The sequence below is a fragment of the Carassius auratus genome, chromosome 5 (assembly GCF_003368295.1).
Source record: "Carassius auratus strain Wakin chromosome 5, ASM336829v1, whole genome shotgun sequence".
NCBI classification, from domain to species: Eukaryota; Metazoa; Chordata; class Actinopteri; order Cypriniformes; family Cyprinidae; genus Carassius; species Carassius auratus.
Window position 1 is genome coordinate 16,452,104 of NC_039247.1, and position 13,074 is coordinate 16,465,177.

The 13,074-nt window shown below is 38.1% G+C and overlaps 1 protein-coding gene across 3 annotated transcripts in view; it reads right to left on the reverse strand.

Moving 5' to 3' along the window:
- Positions 1-13,074, reverse strand: part of fam222ba (family with sequence similarity 222 member Ba) — a 58,902-nt gene that overhangs the window by 34,666 nt on the left and 11,162 nt on the right. Inside the window, exon 1 of one of the 3 annotated variants that reach the window (XM_026250794.1) lies at positions 11,622-12,270. The exons of 1 other annotated variant lie outside the window; for it this stretch is intronic. The gene's annotated coding sequence lies outside the window, so the exon portion shown is untranslated. Of the gene's footprint in view, positions 1-10,116; positions 10,536-11,621; positions 12,271-13,074 lie in introns of those variants that run through there. One more of the 3 variants, XM_026250786.1, reaches the window with a different exon arrangement.

Genomic DNA, 13,074 nt, shown 5'->3' on the forward strand with positions numbered 1-13,074 from the left:
ATGTGCACAAAAAATATGCTAAAGCCATAAAACAGACAATTAATAATCATCAATGCCCTAAAACCGACAATTAATCGGCATAATTGCAATGATTTCTTAGACAATTAATCATCAGCCAAATTGCACAATTGTGACAGACCTACACACAACAACTGTCTACTGAAACACAAATCTGTGGTATATTTCTGCAAATTTTCATTTCTGTTATCCATTAATCTTCAGAAGGACTCAACTGTTTCACAAACAAACAAACAAAAAAAAATGCTCTGTTCACACCTGAAGCAACATTAAGACAAGCAGTCATTCCAACTTATTCTGCCCTTCCCTTGGGCTACATGTTAGTTTGAGAGAACGTCCCTGATAAACTCAGCAAAACATCGCCACTGATCCTGAACAAACCGTCACTGGCATTTGACTCAGCCAAAGGCATTAAGCCCTGCATAACAGCACCCTGATTCTTCACTCGATGGTCCACTCATACACTCCTCAACTCTGACCTGTCATTACAGGGCAATGTGATCTCTTCAGCGGAGTTCATCCAGCATAGACACACATTCCTGGATTAGGTAGCTGAGAAAGTGAGACCATGTGCTGTGGACAGGCTTGTAAACAGAGATGTTAGTTAGCATGTGGCTCGCATTTAATAAAACCTTATTCTAGATAACAGATCTAGATGGGGCCTGACAGTTGTCACAAAGGTTGATCTTTTTTAGGAAATTTTATGAGGGTCTGAGAGCCCAGAAAGGTGCATGACGGATGAGTATCATATTAATGAAATGCAGGCGAGCTGAAGTCAAGCCGAACATACAGGATGGAATGGGTCAGGTTAGTCAAATAGTTTTTAAAATGAACTGTGGTCAAACTAACAACTCTCAATTTTAACTTGGACTAAAACACACAAACTCTCATGCTTGGCAGTCGCACACTAAACAACATCCTGCCCGAAACTTCTCAGAACAAACAGACCAAGAAACACAGGTCAGGCTGAACCCCCACCTCTCTCACACTGAATCCAATCTCACAAACACGTGAAAGGGATATGGACCTGCCTCAAATGTCCAAAGGTGCTGAGGTTAATCTAGAGTGGCAGAAGTCACTTTCAAAATGAACATGCGGCACATGCTGGCTTCAGCTCTGAACACAAACATCTATTCTCTTTCACTCAGACCCAGTGAAGGTCAATGCTTCCCCTTTACCTCCTCTCTCCCCATGACATACAAGCCGTTATTCATCCCTACCCTCTCTCCTACTTTACCTAAATAAAAAAATAAATATTGTGGTTAAAGAAATCCCTTCCCCTTCACTCTTTCTACAACAGGAATAATGTCATCTCTCCATAGCGGCCTGTACAGAGATAGTATACAGCATTCAGTATTCTCAACAATGGATCTTAACAGGAGCACTGATTCACTGGCCACATAATGGGCTCCATTCTCGGCTCTGGATCCCTTGAGCTGAAATAACACACACTTTGAAATTTGCACACACATACATGCTAAACAAACACTTACACACTCGCATAATGGTGGGATTCTTGTGCTGCTGCAAAATGAAAGGGTTTTTACAGGATATCCAGGTCAATACTCCTTTGACTTTTGCCTTCACCTTTCAATAAAAACATGTGCACACAAAACATGGCTACAGAGAAAGTATTGAGTCAGAAAGGGGCTCGCAAAAAAGCTAGGCTGAAAGTGAAATGGAGAGATTGTGACAGAAACGCAGATCTAATCCTCAGACATGCTTTTTGATAGGCTCAGAGCTAACATATGTAGGGTTGGGAACCGAAAACCGGTTCTTATTCAGAACCGGTTCTGTTTTTTTTTAAAGAACCGGAACCGTGAGCAATTTCTAAGTTTCGGTTCCGAAAACAGTTCAAGTGCAACACGTGACCAAGCACTGTGAGCAGCCTTGCATTTAGCGTTTCCCGTAAAGGATGTCACAAACCAAATAACAGAAATGCCACCCTGCCTCTTAAATTACTGAGCACATTGATTCCAATGACACGCACTCCACAGACGCGTCACGTCACGTCTTTAACTGCCTAAAGGCCCGCAAGCATCACGCGCTTCAGTCTATGTAGTAAACAAACCCGCAGGTCTCTGCCATTCATTCATTCATTCACACAGAGACGTGCAGAACATGCAGGATTCATATTTCAACCAACATTTGCGGCTTAACATTTACAGATACTGGTCCATATGGAGATTTGATTTGATTAATTTATGCTAACTTTGACAAATTCCGTGACTGTCATATTACAGTTTTTCTCGATCGCTTTGGTACATTTCATGAATCATCCATGACATTTGCAAAACAGTAAGTGCATTTCTCAAAACAACTCGTACAAATAGCCAAATACCATGGATTACCTGCAAAAGCCAGTCTCTTGCTCAAAATCCTTAGTTCATCTCTCAAAAATAAATATCTGTGGCAATGAACATGTCAGTGCTATCAGAATGACAAGTCCTTGTGTCATAGTTTACGGATAAGACAGTCAAATCTCTTAGTCATGTTGTCAATATAACAGTGTACTCTGGAGGGATGTTCTGATGTAAACTATGGCAACATTTTGGATGAAAATGTATTGTTAAACCAGGCCACACACACACACACTCTTTTTCAGTTCTCAAGATCTGTAGTTACACTAGAGCCATAAAGCTGTATTGAACAGTATGCCATATGCTTATGTATGCCATATATCCATTTCAAAAGTACTTTACTGTAGGTATGATACTGATTGAAAGAGCCTGGATAGAATTCCCAGTTACACGTTTACTAGTGGTCTGACCAAAAAAATTATAAAGTCAATTTTCAGAATTTGTAACTCTGGTGTTGTCCTCTATAAGCTTTCCAAATGAAGATTCATGAGATGAACCTTTGAGCTATTTCAGAGAAATAGTTTGATCTACATTCTTTTCAATACTCAAGATTAAATTGCACAATGCATGCCCAATTTACAATAAGTCTAATAATAATAATAATGTGTAAAAAAAAATGTGGCAGATTATGACAACTAGATTAACCATTTTGCATTTAATGACTTACACGATGAACTAAAGACTAGATGTTTTGAGGGGTAAGACTATTGAACAGAAAACTTTGTAATACATTTTGAGCGACATGACATTAGCTACTGATAAAGTAGGAAACCACAATTAAACGTGCATAATCAATTGCACGAATGTACAAAAGCAATCGCAACTTGTTCAAAAGAATGATAAACTGGTTTTATGATGTGTATTTATGATGTGTATAAATAACTAGATGATGTGGAGGTTGTACAAGTAGTTTTGAGAAATTCATTTCTGATTTGAGAAATGCACCAAAGTGACTGTAAAATGTAAGTTTCATTTTCATGCCTGAATTTTGAGATTCCGTTCGCGTTTTCTGCTTCACAGAAATCATAGCGCTGTATGCGTCAAGAACCAGGTTGACCGGGTTCTCGGTACCACCGGTACTTAAAGAAACATGGTACCGTGACATTTTCATTTTTTTAGTACTAACTTGGTACCAATGTACCGGGTCTTTTGACAACATAATACTGAGCATTGAGTAGTTGAGTATTGTGCATTTTTCCTTAACACTATTTTTTAAATAGTTGTTTAATGATTTTAAAGGAACCAGAACCATTAGGCATAACCAGAAATGTTTGAATGATTCTAACCCTAAACATATGAGTGTAAAATATGGCTGGATCAATACCAAAATGTTGGTATCTCGTACCTTAGTTTCGACATCAAAAATACATTCAGTTACTCTTTAAAGTAATGAAAATAAACTAATTTGTAGATATCAAAACATGAGAAATGCACATCTCTGCAAATTTCCCCACACTTTACCCTTTGTTTTTACATAATATGTAACATAATTTGAAGATGTTTTGGTACTGACGCAAAACTTATCATTCTTTAATAAATAATCTTATCTTCTGGTTTCCATACATCAAATTAAATAAAAATTTTGAATGTAAAATGATGAATGGCTTTGAATTAAAGCCCCTGCGAAATGAATAAATGCAAAACAAAATACCATAACTATGTATTTTGTACTAATATAGAATACATTACAGTGATATAAAACAGCTAACACCATACTATGATATTTTGCTCAGTTCGTACTCCGCTTCACCACACAAAAAGTAAAAATGACCGGATAAACATTCCATCTGGATCTGAGTACTACTTAAAAATCTGGTAAATGCATTGATAAAGATATTAATGCATCTCACACATTAGCTTTTATGATTTACACATAAACTTGAACTGTAGCGCACATTGCCATATAGGTAAGTTACCGAAACTTGCAAAATGATGATCGTTAATACCATTATACTACGCAACTCCAATAGCCAACACAAGATAACAGAGAAACAAGTCAACATTTTCCAATTTTTTCACAAAGAATAAAAGGACACAAAACAAAGAGATAAATTGAAAAAAGCCAAGAGATCGAAAATAATAGCAACCCTTAGATTCCAGTTCACATTTCTGAATCTCTTTAAATAATTTCTGTGAAAAGATGTTGGCCTGACTGGTGTGACAGCCTTGAGTTTGACTTGAGGGTCTGTAGAACTTTAACAGCCAATGGGGACCGCCCCAGATAAAAAGGCAACCAATGGCAAGAGCTGAGAGTAAGTGCTCGCCTGTGGCAAAGAACATTAATCAAAGCACTTTTATGAGCGGTAGAGCAGAGGCTGGCATGATCAAATTTAACAGACGTGCCAAATATCCACAACACACGCTCCCCGCCTTTGTATCTCTCTTGACTGTCAGCTGACTTAACCTGCTCCACGTAACCTGACATTAACCTTTTGATGTTTCACCGTATTGTTCTCTGTTCCAGGAGGAATCAACTATCCCATCATCCTGTCATCTCAGTCGTGTATTACGACTTTACAATTGATCATTCCTCTCTCAATAACACACACAAAAGAACACAGATGAAACACACACACAGACAAAGGTCCATGTGGTTTCTGCAGAGAGTGAAATCCATTAAAAGGGGAAGCTGACAAACCCAAAAAAACATAAATTATAGCTCCCGTTCAAAAAAATTGCAAAAATATGCCAGATGTGTCAAACTGTCTGTCTCTCATTAAAGAAGTCTGGCTATCCGTGTGCATGCAAATCAGCATGATTGGCAAAGGAAGGATGAAGATGAACAAGCATGTCAAAATGACAGTCAACAAAACATTCAAATGCCTCAACAGAACAAACACTAGAACTTCAAAACTCACATTTGAGGCACTTCTGAATTCAAAATAATTTGACTTCTCATCTCATCACATGATTCTGCCTCCTCCAGTTGGAGGCAGATCACACTTTCCTCTCTTCACGACTACAGCTCAGTGTTGCATGACCTCAGAGGTGCCAACACACAGCAGGCCTCCCTGGCACCCGGGCAGGAGATGAGAGTACTGCCATGCTAACGGCATCTTTTCAGATTACACTGGACAGATATGCAATTTGCCAAGCAAACCCTCATTATGCAGCAGGGCAGAGACAGAAGGGAGGGTCAGATATCCCGTTCCAGAGGTCTTATCTAGAGCTGTAAACAGATAAGAGCAGATGACTGCTGCCCTACCGCTCAACTTACAGACAGATGCACAGACACGAGGGATAAACACGTTCCTGTTCTACAACATGAGACACACACACACCAAAATACAGATCTAATCCCTGCTATAGAATAGGTGTCATTATACTGGCCATATCACTTGAGCACACGCATGCACACACTTCCCTTTTACAGGCACCATAGTAATTCTGCTTTAAGGGAGGCAGTCTCTTGTCTCAATGTACACAACAGACCTGAATATTTCGGCAGCTGACATTTAAGAATTTCCTGTTTTATTCTAGAGAACAAGTAATGGAAATCTGTAGTTACAGTCTGTAGTCTCCATGTAAATTATGATATTTGATTGGTGGAATTTCAGTTTGATGTTTTAAACACATTATACTGGGACTGTCACTGTGTGACAATGTGAATACTGGTCTACTGAAATTAAGCTTTTGATTATGTACCTTAATTATTCTAGTATTTATTTTTATGATACAGAATAAAACACCACTGAGTGAGAAAAATCTTTAAACTTTAATTGCATTAATTCAAACAAAACCATTTTGAGTGATGATAATATAAAAAAAGTACCATGCATTGTGACATGAGATATGCTTCGCATTACATTGCAATAATCTGTTTCGCAGATCAGGTTTCAATGCTTAAAAACATTGTTCATCCCTGCAGCATTCTTAAAGCCACATGACGATGTTTACAATCCAAAAAAATGACAAAAACAGTTTGAGTAGTGTCACACCCCATGACTTTCTGATGCCCTTAACAGATAACAGATGCTATCTGATCTTCCTGGTTGAGCAAATACTGCTTCAATGGTGCCTAAATAATTGGTTATTATACACTTTAGAACTTGTTACCCACTTCTCTGATGAAATGTGTTTATCTTCAGCAAACCTGTGATCTGACTGTATATGTGCTGCTGATGAACTTTTGTATTTTTTACAACTGAAAATGAGGAATTCTTTTCATGACACCGTAACCATTAAAAACATTTAATGAGGTTTGCATATGGATGGTTCAAAGCTATCAGTTCCAGCATAACTTCATCAATCACTTCATTTCCTGCAAGTCCTGTTTCTGGCATTGACTGCAGTAATTTTAGTGCTGAACTGAGTGCAGTTATGCCACTTTTCCACATATTGATTAGTCTTTTGGAAAGTAGAATACAAAAGTGGTTCCCTTTTTGAGATTGATGACCTCTTGTCCTCTGGGCTGATTAATAAAAATGCTTTAGACTTAAATTTACTAAAAGAATAATACAAAAAACAAAAAAACAAACAAAAAAAAACCTTACTGCTAGCTTGTGCAAAATGCACAAACTAGGGGTGCACGATAAATATCGTCCGATAATTAATGTCAAAATCCACGTTTATTATCAGCTTGGATTTGCGCAGCTTGTCAGTTAACAACGGCTCTGTGTAGTAACAGCTGCTCTATGTGAAATCACGCACCTGAGGGAATTTACCTGTGATTAGAGAACCGGCTTTACTGACGAGATGCGCATTAATTATCGGACAATATTTATTGCACACCCCCTAGCACAAACATTACCACACATGCAGTTAACAGTTGCATAAACCCAAGTACAAATCTCTTGAAATGCTTTATCTACTTTCAACTAGACAACAAGCACAGTCCATTCGTAAACAAAACAGGAAACTGGTGGACATATCAATCACTGACGCCCTGTAAGTCAACCTAACCCTGTCCAGTAAAAGCATATGGCCCAATTGGCCTCAATGACATCAGGCTCCTCGATCTCGTCTAACAGGCTTATCTGAGTCTCTTTAGCTGATCCCTTCAGACCTGCAGTTTACCCTCACACAAAGGGATTTTATGAGTCAGGTCACCACTACTTGCTTTAGGGTGCAGGAAAAGAGAGATCTAGTCTGTTTGAAGCGATATAAAGGGCAGGCACAGGAGAGAGACGACAGAGAGGCTTTATGGCTCTAGTGTAACTACAGATCTTGAGAACTGAAAAAGAGTGTGTGTGTGTGTGGCCTGGTTTAACAGCTGGGTGTTTAATTCTCACTCTCAATAGGTGGGGAAAGAGACCTGCGTACATGCATTTTTCTTCAACTGACGTGCAGTGGAAAACAGCTGTGTAAATGTGCATGCAGACCACAAACACACGCAGGCTGGATGTGCACGCTTTGAGAGGCCAACTCAATCTGGCTGTCTTGCAAGCCAAATGAAATATTTTATACAACCCAAACAGGTAGAGAAACTTTTAGAACAAAGTTAAGAGAGTCATTGTCATTTGGTTTTCACATGGATACATCTTTGCAGTCATTTAGATGTGTTTTTTTTTAAAGGTTCAACTATCTCAAAGGATTTTTGATAAACATGAAAAGATTAGATTAGTTCTGAGGAAACAAACTTTCTGCATGTTCGAACTTCCCTGTAAGAAGATAAGCATAAATTTACTCTTACTATGGAGAAATCCACTAGAAAAAAATTAAATTCACTGGAGAAAATAATATGGATAAAAGACTTTTAACTGGAAGCAACAGTTTTAAGTATATATATATATATATATATATATATATATATATATATATATATATATATATATATATATATATATATATATATAAATCTGAATGATGAATTTTATTTTTTTACAAACTCTCAAATTTTAAGGAATGAGTGAACGATTCCTTAAAATGAACTTACAAATCACCGCATTCAGGTTCAAATGAGCACACAGCCCATAAGTTCTCACCATCTCTATCTTCTTCACTTCTGCCACTTGGGTTCCTCTCTATCACTTATGCTGTAATTTGTCATCTGCTGACTCACAAGCGGTGATTGCTCATCCTTCAGCTGAGAAATATGTCCACTTGGACCTCATTCAACTGTTCTTCAAAATCACACGAGTGTTTGTCTCTCCCAGCAATTACTATAAGCATTTACAACATGACACTGAGCCTCACAAGCAAAGGACATGAACCAAGAGCCAGAAAAATTAAATGTATGGTATTCATAAAAAAAACAGTATACCACATTTGGCATTTCCTCCATAATGAGTGATTTCACTCTCTACCTCCTGCTAAGCATAAGGCAGGTCAATTAAACACAAACCACTTAAAGAGGAGAATGCAGCCATAAGCTCTCCATGCACACTCATAGAGGAATGTGTTAATTATAAAATGCATTAGCAGGTTGCCACGAGTTCCAAAACTAAGCACCTGAAGATATTCGAACATTGTGACCAGTCAAACAAAGTTGTCTTTGTCATTGCAGCATGAATATATTAATGATTACTGTTATTGGATTACTGTATTGATTGCCAGTTATTTGTAATTGCTAGTTTTTGGTTGTTGTTGTGATGCTCATCTTTTTACATTAGTTGATTGTCACCATTTTTAAGGTTTGAGTCAAGTGTCTATGTACATTACAATCTTCCAAAATTAGATCCCAAAAATCTTTCATTTGTAAGGTGCTTTTAGAATCAAAATTAGCGTAGTTTCTGTCACATATTAAGCGTCCTATGAAACTGATAATTTATGGCTATCAAAATGACAGATACATTTTATTGCATTAGTAACTTAATATGAACACAGCAGTGCTGATTGAGTCATTGCTTTTATACAACAGCTCTATAAACAACTAAAAAGGTTGGTAACCACATGTAAATAAAAAAGGCCAAATCATCAAGCCAAGCAGGTCACTAATTATTAATGCATTCACTCCGATATGCATATAGTTTAATTAATGAAAAATGGATCAGCCAAAAAGAGACTTTAATCTGACAAAAAGCTGTGGATTTTGTGACTACAGAAAGGACAAATTCACGAGTGAAAATGTATTTATTTATGAGAAGACATGCATATTTGAAACAACTGCCCCCGTGATCCATTCAAAAAGCCAAATCACATAATGGCTCCTCATAAAAGAAGAGAAACGTTACACCCAGATGTCAAAATGATCCTTCACCACGCTCGATAATTGTACTGAGAATAGGAGACCATGTTTCACTGGAAATTGGAGTCTGAAATTTAATTATCCAGACTTTGGAAAATGTAGGGCAGACAGAAGACAGCGCAATGATATAAAACTGCACTCAGTGGGTAACTAATGTCAAGCTCCAGGTTTAACTGAGTGAGCACAAGATACCGGAGCCGTAAATCAAATAAACACTCTCTAGCCTCAGGTAATTGCACTTAAAAGAATGGTTAGAAAGAGTCCAAATACACACACACACACACGAAGATACAAACTAAGTGCATAGGTTTCAGAACCACTGATGTTCTAGATATTCTTCACATTGCATTTTTTTTTTTTTTACAGTGGGCATCTTCAAAATATTTTAGCTGAACTTTTGCATTCAATAACAAACTACTGAGCATGCAGTAATGTTTATGCCAGTGATTCATGGTGTTTGCCAGTTACACAGATGGGAAGTGCTCAGTGCTGCCAAGTCTACTGACTGGATAAAATTCTCTGATGAAAACACGCAACACGGTCGAAGATCACAACATATGGTCAAGAATAAAATACGGCAAGTCTACTAACACAGATACGCTTTCATCTTACCCCGGGATCCAGTTATTTACGGATGACATTCGACGAAATCATTTTGCACCAATCCACAAGACCGAAATGCATGGTTAAAGATCCCCTGGACCGCGACAAAAAGTGGCCGATTCAACGCCGCAGCTGCGGAGACACCTAGAGCAGAGTGAGCAGGAGCGTCTATCGCACTGGTTTCTCCGTCGGCTAGCCCCGCCTACTCTTTTACATCAACACGGAACCATCCCCCCCATTGGCTTTCGGTTAGACTAGGACGCGTCCAGCAGCGTGCTCGACCAATCACGCCGGTTTCTGAAATTAAAAAGGGGCGGGACTCAGAGTTGGAAGTCATGCGGGTGGATGCGATGCATGACGTCAACCCTTTTGTTACCTTGCCGACCCCTTTCATCTGAAACACCAGTCTAAAACATAACGTCTTAATTCATAATGATTTTGGTGCACACTGTGCACTTTAAGAAGCATGTTCCAGGGGTCTTAACTTACAGATAGCACTATTCAAGACAAACAAGATGAATATTCTAACGAAGCAGGTGCAACCTTTAAAACGCATTAGATCTAAATTTCAACTTAATGAGGCACAGACTATACTTGCTGCATGGGTGGCCAGTGTTGCTATATGAAACCATGTGATTTTCTGTTATTTCTTTACACTCAAAAGATTTATAACGACTCCATCTGGCCAGACTACAGCTGGAGTTTAAGACAGATCAACTGTATATTACTATCCAAATGGCCATGGGTCGTTCACAAAAGTCGTGCACGTATGTGGACCGCAGTCAGTTCTTCACAAACCACAATAAACCCTCTGATGATATGCAACTTTATAACTTTCCACCCACCAGCCAATCTGCCTTCGGCTGTCAAAAGCCCCAGCTTCAAATACCGCACTGCTTCTCGGCGGAAAGATCCCCGTGACATTTCGAGACAACGCCTTTGATATTCAGCAAAGGTCAAAGCCATACAATTTTTTTTTTTTAAATATATATATATTCTTTTGTTTTCGAGAGGATCAAATGCGAAGTCTGCCATCCAAAATCCCTTTTAACAACGCCAATTATCCCACAAAAACAACATATGCAATAGAAATACTTAACATAGCTGAGAAAACAAGACCATTGCAAGTAATTTATGGGGAAATAAAAACACATCTTCTAATGGAATACAACACATCACAATTAAAATAGCAACTAAATGACCATTCATTCATTCATGGGAATTCAACATGCAGTAGCCAAAAAAATAATAATTACTCAAATAAATGCATTGCTTGTTCTAGATCAACTCATAAGCGGATTCTCGGTGTATTAAACTGTTGTTATAAGCACTGACGTCAATCTTGTGTTTTGGCCTAAAGCAGAAGGCCAAGTGCATAAGTAGCCATTTCTTCCACACTAAATGAAATAGAGAGCTGACTCCTTTGTTGCTTCCTAAAGCTTGATGGAATAGATGGACATCAAGCAATCGTGCGCAAAATCACTACGGTAGTATCATTCAAATGCAATACTTACTCTCCGTGGATCATGGTACTATACATTGTTCAGAACATCGTACTGGATTAGTATTATTTGGATACTGTGTTTTGATTTTTTTTTTTCTAGTGTTGTTGCTCTGCGTTGCCGAATCAGTGTCGCTGTCTGCGGCAGCAACTTCCGGCGCATGCGCTCCAGCGCTCGCGTCACAGACAATGGCTGCGGTCCAAACATTTTCTTTATTTATATGTAATCTACAAAATTTAATTCCGTTTACCCACACATACATTCGCACACAAGATGTAAATGTTACATTTACAAAAATCTTCCACAGTCAGCATCAGTCCAAATATAATGATTTCTGCAAAAGGCAGTTTTGGAGTCGTCTTTCTTCTCTAACCAATCACACACACATTTTCCCAGAATCTGATTATACCATATTTTAACTTTGGATCTAAATAATCTTTGAGCAGCATCGTGTCTTTCTAGACTTCTTGCAAAAACACTCCTTGTAAATGTATCGCGAGAACCTGAACGTCTGCCTCTTGCCTCGCATTTGATGTTGCTGTGACTGCAGAGATAATCATAGTTTATCATTCTCTAACCACAATATCTTGGTGCAATTAAGTGAATATCATCTGTGAGATTAATCTACTTTGGTGGATCGTTTCAATTCCATTTACTCCATAAGACAGAGATGTCGTCTTGTTTTTGTCTTGGATTTTGTATTGGTTTATCCATTCGGTTGAACCATCTTTAAGACTATCAAAAACAATAACTTTAAAAATATCACGATAATCATATTGTTTAAGGAGGAACACATTATATTAGGTAAAGATCTATCTTGATTGTTCGTGTTTGTCTGTAAGGGAAGCTGTGGTTGATATTTCCTGGTAGATTTTCACATTTTGAAAAACAAAAAAAAGAATGTTAACCCGTTGAACAATGAAATGCAAACCGTTACACGGACGCTGTTAGCACAAACTGTGCATTTAAAATGTCATGATCTCGTCGTAATTATAAAGCATGAGGTTATTTTATCTCGAGTCATCGTTATGTAGTTTTGACAGAGGCACTGGAAACCTCATCATGCACTATACTAAATGGACGCGAATAGAGAAACAGTTTCGTTTTGAGATCCTCTGCTGATATGACAATAATAACACACGATATTTAATCTGACAAACACGTATGTCTGGCAAAAAGTCGAGGCTTCGAACGGAAAGGAAATCTTTAAACTTCCTATCGGCGAGAAAAGAGCCATGGAATTTAAACAAATCTTGACATTTCCTAGGATGTAACGAAACAATCACATCCTTCGCCATTTTGCCGGAAGCCTTCTTCTTCTTTTATTGATTTGTGGTGAAACGCAAGTGGAGTGTGTATGTCGCCACCTACCGGTCTAATGCGCATCAGACCTTTGAGTCTCATTCATCAAAATGAACGAATCTTTTTTCGAGTAATTTCGTTCATTTTGATCAAAATATTATTA